At 40.1% G+C, this 15,281-nt stretch overlaps 1 protein-coding gene across 5 annotated transcripts in view; it reads right to left on the minus strand.

Moving 5' to 3' along the window:
- The window catches only part of HS3ST5 (heparan sulfate-glucosamine 3-sulfotransferase 5), a 256,859-nt gene extending 241,965 nt beyond the window's left edge, over positions 1-14,894 (minus strand). For 4 of the 5 annotated variants that reach the window (XM_045843796.1, XM_045843797.1, XM_045843793.1 and 1 more), the window contains exon 1: positions 14,069-14,894. The gene's annotated coding sequence lies outside the window, so the exon portion shown is untranslated. Of the gene's footprint in view, positions 1-13,102; positions 13,386-14,068 lie in introns of those variants that run through there. The other variant, XM_045843795.1, reaches the window with a different exon arrangement.
- Between the last annotated feature and the right edge of the window lie 387 nt (positions 14,895-15,281).

Consider the following 15,281-nt stretch of genomic DNA (forward strand, 5'->3'; position numbering starts at 1 on the left):
TACCTTTCCATTTTTTTAATTGGATTGTTTGTTTTTTTTTGTTGTTGAGTTTTGTAAGTTCTTTGCAACTCTGGGTATTAACCTGTTATTAGATGTATCATTGGCAAATAGGTTCTCCAATTCAATAAGTTGTCTTTTAATTTTGTTGATGGTTTCCTTTGCTGTGCAAAAACTTTTTAGATTGATGTAGTCCCATATGTTAGTTTGATATCAAGTAGCATGATTCCTCCAAGTTTGTTCTTCTTTCTCAAGATCACTGTGGCTATTTGGGGACTTTTATGGTTCCATATATATTTTCACAATATTTGTTCTAGTTCTGTGAAATAAGCCATTGGTATCTTGTTAGGAATTTCATTGAATCTATAGATTGGTTTGAGTAATATGGACATTTTAATGATGTTAATTCTTCCTAAGCATGAACATTGTATATGCTTCCACTTATTTGTATTATCTTTAATTAATTTCTTCAGTGTCTTATAATTTTCTGAGTACATGTCTTCTACATCCTTGGTTAAACTTATTCCTAGGTATTTAATTCTTTTTGAAGCAATTGTGAATGGGATTGTTTTCTTAATTTCCCTTTCTAAGAGTTCATTATTGACATATAAAAATGTAACTGATTTCTGGATGTATATTTTCTATCCTGCTACTTTATCAAATTCACTTAATCAGTTTAGTAGTGTTTTCATGAAATCTTTAGTGTTCTTTATATAAAGTATCTCATCATCTGCAAATAATGGCAGTCCTACTTCTTCTGTTTCAATCTGGATGCCTTTTATTTCTTCTTCTTCTTGTCTGAGTGCTGTCTAGGACTTTCAGTACTTGAACAAGAGTGGTGAAAGCAGACAGCACTGTCTTGTTAAGGGAAATGCTTTTGTTTTTTCCCATTGAGTATAATGCTGGCTGTGTGTCTCTCATTTATGACTGTTATTACATTGAATTATAATCCCTCCATTCTCACTTTGCTGATAATTTTTTATTATAAATGGGTGCTAGATTTTATCAAATGCTTTTTCTGCATCTATTGATATGATCATGTGGTTTTATTCTTTATTTTGTATATGTGGTATATCACATATATTGATTTGTGGAAAATGTACCAAACCTGCATCTCCAGAATAAATCTCACTTGATCATGGTGTGTAAACTTTTTAGTGTATTACTGGATCTGGTTAACTAACATTTTGTTACGGATTTTAGTATCTATATTCATCAGGTGTATTGGACTATGATCATCTCTCATTGTAGTATATTTATCTGGTTTTGGAATTAGGATAATACTGGCCTCATAAAGTAAGCTTGGGAGTCTTCCCTTCTCTTGAAATTTTGGAATAGTTTGAGAAGAATAGGTGTTAGTTCTCCTTTGAATGTTTGGTAAAATTCACCTGTGAAGCCATCCAATCCAGGACTATTTTTGGTGGGAATTTTTTTTTTTAATTACTGATTCAACTTCACTAGTTGTAATCTGTCTATTCACATTCTATGATTCTTCCTGATGCAGTTTTGGAAGATGGTATGTTTTTAGGAATTTATCCCTTGTTCCAGTTTATCCAGTTTATTAGCACATACTTGTTTGTAATATTGTCTTACAATCCTTCATATTTCTTTAGTGTCAGTTGTTACTACTCTTTCATATTCAATTTTACTTATTTGGGGTGAAATGCTCTGAAGATATTGATTAAATCCATTCAATCTAGTGTGTCACTTAAGGCTACCATCTTTGTTGATTTTCTGTCTATCCATTGACATCAGTGGGGTGCTAAAATTTTCTACTATGACCATATTACTGTCAATCTTTGCCTCTATGTCCATCAAGATTTGCTTTACATATTAGGGGCTCCTATGTTGGGTACATAAATGTTTATAAGAGTAATATCCTCTCATTGGATTGATCCCTTTATTATTATGTAGTGTGCTTCTTTGTTTCTTACTATAAACTTTGTTTTAAAGTCTCTTTTATCAGATATAGGTATTGTTACCCAAGCTTTTTAAAATTCCATTTGCATGTAATATCTTTCTCCACACTTTTACTTTTAGTCTGAATCTTTCATTCTGAGGTGGATCTCTTGTAGACAGCATCTATATGGATCTTGTTTTCTTATCCATTTAGCTACCCTATATTTTTCAATTGGAGCTTTTAAACTATTCACATTTAAAGTGATTATTGATAGGTATATATTTATTGCCATTTTATTCTTTTGATTATGTTCCTCTGTTTTTCTTCTTCATAAAGCAGGTCCTTTAAACATTTCTTGTAATACTGGTTTTGTGGTAACAAATTTCTTTAGCTTTTATCTTGGAAACTATTTCTCCTTCAATTTTAAATGATAGTTTCCTGGGCAAAGTGTTGTAGGTCCTTACTTTTCATTACTAACAGTCTTATGGGAACTCCCTTGTAGGCAACTGCCTATAGGATCTCTTTGGGTCCATCTTATTTGGGACCCTTTGTGCTTCCTGGACTTGTTTTTTCTTTTCTTTTCTTGGCCTTTTCTTTTGCCAGGTTGGGGATGCTTTTGATTATTATTTCTTCAAATAGGTTCTCAATCCCTTGCTTTCTTTCTCCAACTTCTGGTACTCCTCTGATGTAGATTTGGTTATGGTTCATGTTGCCCCAAAGATTCCATAAACTCTCCTCATTTTTTAAAATCATTTTTCCATTTTAGCTTCTCTGACTGGCAATTTTTTTCTACCTTGTCTTCCAAGTTGCTGATTCGATCTTCTGCTTCATCCAATCTGTTTAATCCGTCCCATGTATTCTTCATATCAGGTTTGTATTCTTCATTTATGACTGGTCCTTTTTTATGGTTTCTATATCCTTTTTCATGCTGTTGAATTACTTTGAACTCTATTCATTTAGCTTTTTTTTGTGTGTGTGGAGATTTCTTCTGTTCTTTCATTTAGTGTCTGTTTCTTTATCTCCCCATTTTGGCTCCCTCTTTGTGTTTGTCTTTATGTATTAGGTAGGTCTGCCATGACTCCCAGTCTTCATGGGATGGCCTTATGTAGTAGGTGTCCTTTGGAGTCCAGTAGTGCAATCTCCTTGATCACCTGAGTAGGGTGTCCAGTAATATCTTTGTGTGTGTCATGTGGGCCCTCCTGCTGTAATTTAGTCTTGATCACTACTGCCCCACTTGTGCATGAGATCAACCCTCAGCTGGCTGACTGTGAGGTTCAAATCTGACCATGACATGCAAGCTGCTATGCAGTTGCTGACTACACAAAGCAGAATTCACCTCAGTGGGGTTTAGTGCCTGCCAAGATCTTCCTTTGGATATGCTGCTTCTGAAGCTTAGTGGATTCTGCTCTGATGTTCTCTGAAGTTGGCCATTGGGTGTGTTGGTTCTGTGTCTCTTGGGAGGGACTCTGGTGTAGCCCAATATAAGACACTACATGTGACCGGCCCTTGGCAACCTGTTTGGAGCTACAAGCAATACACAGCTTGTGGCTGCCTCTGCTGCACCTAGGTATGCACAGTAAGGACCAAGCTGCACACTAATGCTGGCTTTTACCAGCACTACCCCTGGGGACAGGTTGAGTTATGCCTGTTGGCTGCCTATTAGGTCCAGTCACTGAAAGAGCTCTGGCTGTACTCCTCAGCAGGGTGTAAGCTCTACATGGTGGGGCAAGAGGGAGTCCAGAAGATGGGGATATTGCTTCCTCCAGGAAGATGCCATGTGAAGCGGAGTGCTCACCCAACAAAGATGGCATTGTGGTGTGGAGCAAGAACTCAGCACAGGGATTCTGGCAGCTGTTCCTTTAACTCTCTTCCCTGAACCACAAACCTCTATTCATGGGACTCTAGTCTGCTATCCCTTCCCTCCACTGGAACACAGGATCAGTGGCTGCAAACAAAATTTTGTCCATTGGCCCTTTAAGAGGGTGTCTGTTTCTCTAACAGATTCTTGCTTCTCCCTGGTGGACAGAAACCCTGCTACTTTTTATAGTTAGATGTTATATGGGCACCTTTTCCCAGCTCTCGTGCTCTGGGTTGGGGAGCCAAACTTGGGGTTTAGACTCCACACTTCTCAGAGGGCCCCCCACCCCCTGCAACTGAGATATCTCTATGGAACCCCAGTTACTGCCTGTAGGAACAAGACCAGCCCTTTTTGCATCTCTGCCCTTCCTACCAGTCTCAATGTATCTTCTTCTGTAAATCCTCAGTTATAAGAGTTCTCCAACTAGTCCTCAGTTGGTTATTCAGGCTGATTGTTCTATAACGCAGCTGCATTTCCAGTTTGGTTCTGGGAGGTGAGTGTAGCTTCCACCTACTCTGCTGTCTTCTTGGATCTCTTTGTTTGTTTGTTTGTTTTTTTTAATTTCAGAAATAATACCATAATAAAAGAAGCTGACTAAAATATAGTTCAAATAGTATATCAAATGCATCAATGTTTTTAGGAATAATGTATTATATTTTATATATTGTATTTTAAGGTAATATATTTTTTATTTTTGGAGGTAATTTCTTATTTTTTGTGTATATGGTCACTCACCAGGGAATGGCAACACATCAAAAAATGTTGGATATTAGATATATTATTCAACAGGCTACTTCTATTTCTTTTGAACTACATAAGATTCTTAACATGATTATCATATGTTGTTAGCTATTTTAGAGGTTATTGAGTTTTCCTGTGTGGCAATGGTGAGTATATATTCATTCTTATGTCAAATCTTAAAAGAGAAAGCAGATTTTTATATCACTATGGGTGATATAAACCAATCATTCATAACTGGTTAAATCTGTCTCTTGCTTCCTAGAGGAGAAAGCAACTAAAGTAATATGATTATTAGATATGTTTAATTTTGAATAGAAGACTCAAAATGAGCTCATGGATTTTTATGGAACTTTCTGAAGCTTTCTTAGTCTTTCAGATAGAAAATAAAAATTAAAATTATCTGGTTCTCTATAGACTATGATTAGAGAAATGGAGATTTGAATCTATTCTCAAAAATTAATAGCCTTTCTAGATAGATACTTACTAATAGACACTTAGAAAACTGGAGAAGCAGGAAAATGGGGAAGAGTTGGGAGCAAGTTCTCCCTGATCTCTGGCAGAACTAGATCTTCTCCCTCATGATGTGTCCTCACCCTATCTTTTCTGCATCATCTAGTACACCGAATACTATGTGTTGCTTTACCAGGTGGGTTTGCTCTTGGGCTTGCAAGTTTCTTCAGAGCAAGGACAAAGTCATTTATATCCTCTGCACCCAACACACTTCCTGGTACCCAGTAGTTGCTCAATAAATGTTTACTGAAATAAATAAGTCAGTGAGAAAGAGAAAGGCAGAAAAAGGCAAGGCAGAAGGGAGAATGAGATGATTATTTATTTCTCCAATAAAAATGTATTTAGCACTTCATATATTCCAGATCCTATGCTAGGCAATGAAGATGTTGATGGTGTAGGTCAGGGTGGGTGGGCTGCAAAGGAGAAGGGTAAGAAAAGAAAGAGAATTGGTGAGGAAGTTAAGAAATCAGACAAACAGATAACACTGTAGGCAGAGGGGCCAGCATATGCAAAGGCATGGAAGTGTGAAATAGAATGTTCTGTCCCTTGCTTGGTATCACCCAATTACATGGACTTTGTGTTGGAGTGATAGGAGATGAGCCCCAGTCTGGGTCATTGGAACAGTAAGGGCTTTGAAGACTGAGCTAGTTTGAACTTTTTCTTAAAGGCAAAGGGTGTTGCAGGTTATTAAGCAGGGGAATTACATGATTAGGTTAGCATTTGGAAAAAAATTTGCAAAGTGTTGAAGAAATTGGAGACCTGAAGCTAATAAGGAGGCTAGCGTGATCCAGTTGAGTTCAGACAGCTTGAACTACAGCAATTGCATTGGGGTTGGTGGGGCAGTAGGTGTTCAGGAGGTAGGATTTTCATGTTTTGGTGACAGGCTAAAGGAGGAGAAGGAGAAACACAAGATGATCCCAAGGTACCTGTGTCCCTACTATGATCCTTATAACTGTTCTTGGTTTCTCAGTATTGTTGGGTGTCTGAACAGATGATGTTGTCAATACAGAACAGCAAAGAACAGAGCATATTAAAGAAGAGGTAACATTAGAAAAATAATGTTGTATAAAATTCTCAAGATCTTAATCCTATGTTGGTAGGTACAGAGTTGAGAATTCCTTATTAAAAGGATGCTAGTATTTATGGAATACAGAAACTCTAAAACTAATGCTGCTATGGTAACAACTAACCATCTAGTCATACATTTCAGAGTGGACAGGGTATAAGAATAAAATAAATATCTGATGAAGATAAATATTTGATTAAGAAAAAATAATTCCATCTCTAAAAAATCAGGCAAGAATAATTATAGCTAATATTTATTAGTTTATTATGTGACAGTTATTGCTTTCAGGACAATGGGAATAATATCCTTTACTTTAAAGAGTCAGTTATCAGGATTAAGTGATCACTGCACATCTAGTCAAACTTTAGGGACAGAGGAATAAAATAAATATGAAATAAAAACACTGGAACAAAAACAAGTACTCCTACTAGCTATCAGTCTATCTGCTGGCCCATTGTCTCCTCATGTGCCCCCATATTTGGCTGTTTTCTTCCTCCATCTCTCTCCATATGTCCCCCCTGTCGAGTTTCTTAGCTCTCAGTTTTCCAGATTCTGAGATGTCCACAGGAAGAAGCTCTGTGTCTGCCTCAGGATACCATGTGCCAAGTATCACTGAAGTAAAGGTGACAGGAATATAATCCAGCACAATCCTGCCCTTGAGAGGCACTCAGCCAGGTGGACAATGCAACACCTCCATAATTTTCTGGCTACTCTCAGGAAGGAGGTACCCACCACTTCCCCACGCTGTGTACCTAGGGAAAAAGGCTCCTTTCCAGGGCTATTTGGCTGTATACAACTTTATCTAGCTCAGAAAAAAGTATATTAGAACATCCAGGTCATAGGCAGCTGTCTCTCCATATGAAGAAATTCCACTGGCATGGAGTGTGTCAGTTCCCTACCCCTGTATCCAGATCATGGATGCATCTATTTAGTAGGATCTTGGCAGATCTATTTAAATCTATTTAAAAGTATATCCAACAATTTACTGAAAATTAAAGAGCCTCACTTTTTGCTTTAGTGGCCTTGCATATACATAGGAAATAGTATGAGATGACAAAGCCAAGAAATTAACCTTTGTTGAAAATAAACCCCTCCTTTGTTACAAAGAAGTCACAGGGAAATAGGGAGGCATTGGTTTCAAGGCCGTGAACACAGAGATGGCACTCAGGGGCTAATTGCTACTGAGAAGTCCATTGGCGTGGATAAGTGTGGGCTCTGGGCTGGATGGCAAGTTTAGATCACGGCTCCACCTCTAGCTATGACTTCTCTTGGCCTTGGTTTTCTCATCTGTGAAATGGAAATATTAATGATGTATGTCCGATTGAATGTTTTGCGGGAATATAATGTGTTAATACCGGTACAATTCTTGGTACATAGTAAGTGTTGATTAAATGTTACCTATTACCATTCATTATTTTCAGGAAGATAAAGAAGTAAATAGGTATATCCATTAAGAAAAAATAACATAGAAGAACATTAGTTTCTAAGCTTTCTAAGCCTCTAAAGTGAGGATAGGTAGGTGGCTACCAGAATTAAATGTTACAAAAGATAATCTAAGAATAAAATTCAATTTAACTTTTTAAATCAAGTTTAGTGACCAGAGTTAGAAAATAGATTTGTACTTTAAATTATGAACTCTATATGGCATAAAAATATAAAAGAGAAAAAATTTCTACATATCCTAATGTACAATGCTTCAATTCATGTTAGACATAAGGATAAATATAAATGTTTCAATGCTATTTAGCAAAACTTTTGCTCTTCCCCATTAATTATATGTGTATAAGAGGATATAACTTCCAAAGAATTGCGTGAACATGCTCCACCGGGCCCTGCAACAAAAAATTGGGAAGTAGCTGTCTCAAATGTCTCTGCTCAATTTCCATGCTTGACACTGGCCTTTAGACCCAGTAACACTTGCATCAAGCTTAAGTCTGAAACAGATATTTCTTCTCTTCATGTCTTTCCCTTAACAGTAAGAGAATCCACAGAATATATGCTTTACAATGGAGTACAACCAATTTTCACAGATAGATAGATCTTATGTATGTTGAGGCACATTAAGAATTATTGTGCCCTGGCTGGTGTGGCTCAGTGGACTGGACCAGTGAAAGGTCATGGGTTCAATTCCCAGTCAGGGTGCATGCCTGGGTTGCTGGCGAATGTCTCTATCTCTTTCTTCCTCTCTCCCATTTCCCCTCTCCAAAAGTAGACTTTAAAAAAGAATTATTGTGATTTCTTTTGTGACTTGAGTTAGTTAGCTATGGCAAAGACCACTACAGTAACATTCTAATATGTTCTGAAATAGTTCCCCAAACTATACTCAAATAGTAGATTGTTAATATTTATGACAGCACAGTTGTGCCACTTCACTAACAGTATAAAGATTCTGTTCTTTAATATTCATTATGTGTTATGTGTCATTTAAAAATAAAACATACAATTATAGGCAGTTTTCCTTTTGTTGACTTCCAAACTTGAACATTTTAATCAGTTTATTGTTTCACCCTCCTTGCACCATCTTCCTCTTTCTATTTCTGGTCCCTCAGACTCATAAAGATTATTATTCCACAGGGTTTCATAGACAGTAATGTCCTAAGATCCTCATGAAAAAGGAAAAATTCTATTTAATATTAAATCATAACCTTAAAACTATACAATTATAAAGACGTATAAAGTTTCTTTACTTCTAGACTAGCATCTAGAATACTTCCCTCCAGTGCATGCTGTAAACATTAATTGGATGCCTACAGTATGCCACACAGGTCAAAGAAGAATTAGTCTCATTTTACACCTTCACATAAAACTCTGATTCCTTTGGCACATACCATAGAGTAACATGTAACATTGACCTCTGTGCAAGAAGTCCATATTATAAGGATATTATGGGAAGCATAAAACATTCAGTATCAGATCCTTTGAGCTATTAAAACTACTTAAATAAAACTTAAAGTTACCTAATTTAAAAGTAGCTAAACCTACTGAGTCCATTAGAAACTATATTAAGTTATAGCACTGTCCTAGTATCTCTTTAGTTCAGGTTATGTCAGTGGTTCATGACAAGTACCTTCTTTATGAATTCCTTAAGAATTCACTCTAACTTAAAACTGTCACAAACCTCAGCTGCTGGAAGGTATTTGATTTACAACTTAACTTGCTCCACACTTGGACCCTTATTTAAGTAAGTTTAAAATATGTCTGTTCAAACTCTGGCTGATGTGGGTCAGTGGATTGAGTGCCAGCTTGCAAACCGAAGAATTGCTGGTTCAATTCCCAGTCAGGGCACATTCCTGGGTTGGGGGCCAGGTCCCCTGTAGGGGGTGCCTAACAGGCTACTGCACATTGCTCTCCTCTTTCTTCCTCCTTTCCCCTTTCTCTAAAAATAAATAAATAAAATGTTAAAAAAATTTTAAAAATAAAAATATATATATATATATATCTGTTCAAGAGCAGTGGCATAGCATAGTGCACTGCTTGGGCTCACATGCCAGTTCTGTCATTTATTAGCTGTGGAGCATGAGGCACTGATTTAGGCTCCCTGAGCCCCAGTTTCCTCATGTAACTGGGGATAATACCCTGAGTCCTAGTTTCCTCATGTAAATGGGGATAGTAATAACTACTTATTTGCTCTCTGTGAAATGGGGTCAAGCAAGGTGGCTATCAGAATTAAGTTAGTTAATATTAGTGTAAGTCTTTAGACAGCATCAGGCACACACTAAAGGTTATCAAAAGTGTTTCTTAAATAAGTTCTTCAAAAAAGTTTAGTCTCAATTCTTTAAAAACTTTTTTTATTAAATTTATTGGGATGATACTGGTTAATAGGATCACATAGGCTTCAAATGCACACTTCTACAGTACGAGATCTGTATATTACACTGTTGTCTACCACCCACAGTCAAACCCTCTTCTGCCACCCCCTCCCCACTCACCCTACACCCTTCCCTCTGGAAACCACCACACTGTTTGTGTCCAAGTTTCAGATTTATATCCCACATGTGAGTGAAATCACAAACTAGCTGAGTATTTATAAATACTATTTTCAAGATGATGTTGACTTTGCAAACCATATATGCTACAAAGGGGACTCTCTTCCTATTATTCAAAGTTACTAGACAAGCACACATATATATTATATAAATATATATATCTTCCATATGCATGAGAATACATGTATACATATAAAAAGACCTGCCTTCCATGCACAATCTAGGTAAAGTGGCTTAAAGTCAAACCAACTAGTCAACTATTTCTTAGTACTGACATGGCTTTCTTTCATAAAGATTTTCAAGAAGATGGAAACTAATCTATTTTACCAAATGTTAATTAAGTAAAACATGATAATGTAATTTGCATATGAGATTTAGAGATTTTTTTATCCTGACTAAATATTATGCGGATCTTCAGATATCTTTTGCTTCTACTTTTGATAAGTGTTAGCTGCTCTGAAATGTTTTTGACTTAGATCAGTGATTTTATATGTAATTATGCACATTTTGCTTTAATTGTACTTCTGCTGTAAAGGTTAGTTTAACATCATGACTCAGAAACAAACACTGATTCTAGAGTGAGGAAAATGTTTCAACAATTAAATAGGATTATAGGAACAAATTGTTACACTTTTGCTGGTTTTTTAAAATTTATATTACAGCCTAAGTGCCCATTAGTAAATGAATGGGTCAAAAAAACTATAGTACATAAAAATTTATATTAAATTCACAAAAATTAAAATGTAAAGACTTTTCTAAATAGTGACAATTGAAGTCATAATGAAATTTTAACTAGTTATTTTGGTTTTGAGTTCTCCCTTCCTCTTGGGGAAAAAAAGACAGGACTTAAATGAAAATAAATTTGTGGTTTGAATAATTATTCCCTTAACTTGATTTATTCCCTTTTCAAACTTTTACTTTTTCCTACAGCAAAACAAACTATAATTCCTTTACCAAACAGTCATTCTTCATGCAACTGCAATAACCTCAGAATATGAAAGTATTTGAAAAAAGTATTTAAAAAAATCTGAAAACATATGCATATAAAGACCAATAAAATACGTTAATATTCACATAATTTTGATCCCACAAGCCTACTATTATTTATGCTCACACTCTATTCTCAGAGTTTTCTGTATCATTTTTAGTAAGCATTCCCTCTTCTGCCAGCTCTCTTAATAGCAAGCTGCCCTGAGAGTTATTTCATTCATGAATAAAAGTCTCTAAAATAAAAGACCATCCTGCCAAACATGTCAAGAGTCAAAGAAAATTCTCCTGAGCTAAAATTTCCCTAAGACATTTCTCTTTTTCTAGAAAGTCCCAAATAACCATTTTTGTTAACTTGCTAATTTACATAGTATAATTGCATTGTTAAGAGACGTTACTGTTTCCAAGGTTGTAAAGAGATGAGAAAGAAAGGAGCAAAATATTTATTGTATTCTATGAATGTGAGTTTGCTTTTTTAATGCAACAGGAACATTTGTATTTACTCATAAATGAATACTACTGGCATATGCAGATCTGGCACTGTTCCATAGAAATCATGGACAGAAAGCTAGAGCAATGCGCAGATAGTTACAGTTCTCCAAAGTATTCAGACCAAGAGCAAGAAGATTAGGGTCAATGTCAATTCTGTGAAGTTAAGTCATATCTAAATGACGCGGTGGGTTAAGAACAATGGTGGAATTTATGGGGAAAGCAAAGTTGGTTGGTAAACATCTTGTATGATTTTTGAATCAAGGACTCTTTGTTGACCACCTACTTTGGGCCAAGATGCTGCTTCACTAAGCAAGCCACTGCTTCACAGTTCCTTTTACAGTGTAGGAGTAAGCATCCTACTGCTTCCGAAGATCCTTTCTTGTTTAAAAGAACACTCAGCACAGCTTTGCATATCGTGTGTGCTCATGTACTCAATAAATACTTTTTGAATGAGTGAAAATTCAGTGAGTAAGAAGGTTATTCATTCAAAAACATCTGTGAATGCCTGTGAAATGGTAAGGACAATGTTGCGAGCATAATCAGCACACTGTAAGCAGCATCTTCCCACAAAGATGTCAAAGGAAGCAACTTCCAATATCAAAATCCAAGCCTGAGTTCTGGCTTAACCTAGAAACCATGATCTTAGTACTTCTGTGAAACCCCATAATTTGCCAGATAATCTGCTTTAGGCATCTATTTGAGTACAATTTTACATTATTAATGATGTGCCTATATATTTTATTAATTTAGAAAAGGTTATTTTAAAATGATGGAGAGTAATTTGGAAGGGACCAGAACAGTTTCCATTTCTTCCCTGTTAAAACTCTCTGCCCTGGAGGCAATTAAATTTAAGCAAGTTTAACCATCATTATGTTTCTTGTGATATGTTTGTGTGTCTCCAACAACTCACTGGTGACTGACTTCACATTCCAAAAGTAAAGAAGCCTACCCTGCTGCTCATTCGGTCACTTTAAGTAAGGACCTTTTGTACACAAACACAGGGAGGAAGGTAAGTAGTACTGGTTCCATTTCTCCTTCTAAGAGTTTCTCTAGGAGAAACCACTAAGGTCACTTAAAATCTGCCACATACAACATAACTGATATCAATACAAACATTTAAAAAATAGTTTTGATATCCAAATTTGCAAACACTTTATCTTCTTTTCAACTTTTTCCCTTGGAATAGAGGGTGAATATATTTGAAATGAATTTTAATGTGAAAACATTTGTCTAAAGCCCCACAATAGTCAAAACTGCTGAGCAAAATCTTTCAGAAGCACCAGCTGTATATCACTTCTAGCAAATCAGTTTAGAAAGGAGCACCTTTACAGAAAGGTCTCCCACCCACTCTCATTCCCTCACCAATCAGACCCTGCATGCAATTTATCAGACTAAGTTTTCATAAATCAGAGAAGAGTTACAGTGCAATTAAATGTGTCCACGAAGTAATATGATATAAAGCACTTTGCAAATATTAAACCTCTTCTTAAGGGATCAATATTTTCCCTGAAGAAGTTCGTATTGGAGGAAGGGAGGGCGGGAAATTGGGAGGGAGACCCACCTACCGGGCCAGGTCTGGGGAGACCAGGGATCTGAGCAGCAGCTCGCTTGGGTGGGTGCCCTGAAGCACTCCAAGGAGGGAAGTCAGAGCGGAGCCCAACAAGGTGAAGTGACTGGGGTTCGTCGGAGGTTTGCTCGCTGTGCACCTGGAACCGCCAGGTAGAGGAAGCCACAGAAGGCTGGGCGCTGCTTTCTTGCTTCCCTAAACCAAGGCTGTCATCCAAGTCCCAGAAGCTGTAGTCTCAGAGCTGCATTCAGTAGCCAAAGTGACCTCCTGCACCTCTTAGTAATAACAATATGACCACCCCTCGATGGCATCCGACTCATGCGGGAGTGTGTGTGTGTGTGTGTGTGTGTGTGTGTGCGTGTGTGTGTGTGGTGGGACTGGTTGAATGAGCTGGAGCTACTAGGGGGCGGGGACTGGGTCTGTAAGGGGTGGGGGCGGCTGGGGAGGAGAACGCACCCCTTGCTCAAGTTCACTAAGCCTTTGCCGGCCCTCTGATTGCCCTCTGCTCTGGCCTCGCAGGCCCCTGCTTCACCCCAAGGCGCCTCGCACTGCAAACGACAGCCCCAGTGACACTCGGGGAAGTGGCCCAGCGAGCCCCCAAACTCTGTCAAGCGCGTTAAACGCATGTTGCCTCTCTGCCTCAAAGAAAGCCCAGAGCACTGCCCCCACTTAGGGGCGAGACTCAGACTGACTGACTGACACCGAAGACTCTAAATTCATCCAAGGAATCAATCCGCAGTTTTTCATCTCGCACTAGTTTAACCCTGAGCCCCAGAGAATGTCTCAAAAGTCTTCCCCAGGCAGTGCCCAGCAGTACTGCGCCTCACAAAAGTGATCTGCTGGCATCGCGTGGATGTCACCCCTGGTCGATTTCTCCCCGGATCATTTCCCCCCAAATCTAAGAGGTTTCAGCGCTGTTCTCGAGCCCCTCCCCGACGCTAGGCGGGCAGAGCGCCCTGCTCACCATCGTCCGCGGCGGCAGAGGCACAGGCGGGAGCCCAGAGCCCGGGGGCCCGCGGCGGGTCGCACCAGGCCACTGGGCGGCTCCTGCAGTCCCAGCGGCAGTTGGTCCAGTAGTTTCGGATGCCCGGGTTTGGGCGCGGCAGAGAGAGTCTGCGTGAAGCCGAGCGAGCAAACGGGGCTGTGCGTGCGCGCTTATAGTAAGAGGCGGGCGGGCCGACACTCAGGAGGCGACCGCTGCTGCGGCTGCGAGGTCCGGGGTGGGGAACTGCCGGAGGAGGAAGCGGGCGAGAAGTGCGTAGTGTAGTTTAAGGAGCGTTTCCAGCACTTCCCTGGGAGACAGGAGCCAGGTGCGGCAGGGCGCGCTCCCGCGGCGCGGACACGGTACGGGCGGCCGCCGGAGCCCGAGTCCGCGCACTGCCGGGGCCCGCAGCCACTCTGCGGGAGGAAGGGCGCATCCTCCTCGCACCGCGCGGGCACCAGGGCAACCCCGGACTCAGTGCGCTGAGGGCAGAGCCTCCGGTGTCCTCTGTGACAGCTCCTTGGGAAGCCTGCTCCTTTCCGATCCGCCCCAAAGAGCAACAGTCAGTGTAGCTCGCTTCTTCCCTTCTTGGGTCTTGGAGCCACCGGTGCCAAGCTGTGCAGGCTCCCAGCTTCCAGCGGCTGGCGCTGTCACGGCCACCGCCCAGCCCCTGGCGCTCCCCAGCCGGCAGCTGCCTCCCAGAGACGTGCCCAGCTGTGTGAGCGTGTGTGTGTCTAAGCGAATCTCTTCCCCTCCATCACTCGGGCGCGCGGGAGGGACCGGGTCCCCGGCGACCAGCTGCAGAGTGGCTGCCAGTCCACACCCTCCGGGCTCTCTCCCCACCCACCCCGCCCCTACTCCTCCTCGCTCTCTCCCTCCTCTTGCTGCTCCTTCTCCAGCTGCTGCTCCCCAGCTCCCAAAGGCAGTGGAGAAACCGCAGCGGAAAGGGCGGGGAAGGGTGGGGAAAGAAGCGCAGGTGTCTTCAGCGGAGAGATGGGCACACCTACCAGAGCAGCTTGCTGCTGGAGGTGGGCAGGGGTTTAGGCTGAGAAAGGGAAGGAGAGGATTTACCCAGAGGCGGAGGTCCTGCTTTGTCCCACCCAGAACCGCGGGCCAGCTGCGCGGTAGGGAGTGGGGTGGGCGTGCAGGACTCCCCAGCGGATTGAGGTCTTTGCTTGGAGAACCTGCCGAAGTG

This window comes from Phyllostomus hastatus, unplaced genomic scaffold (genome assembly GCF_019186645.2).
Source record: "Phyllostomus hastatus isolate PE091 unplaced genomic scaffold, TTU_PhHast_1.1 phas_contig_40, whole genome shotgun sequence".
Lineage (NCBI taxonomy): Eukaryota > Metazoa > Chordata > Mammalia > Chiroptera > Phyllostomidae > Phyllostomus > Phyllostomus hastatus.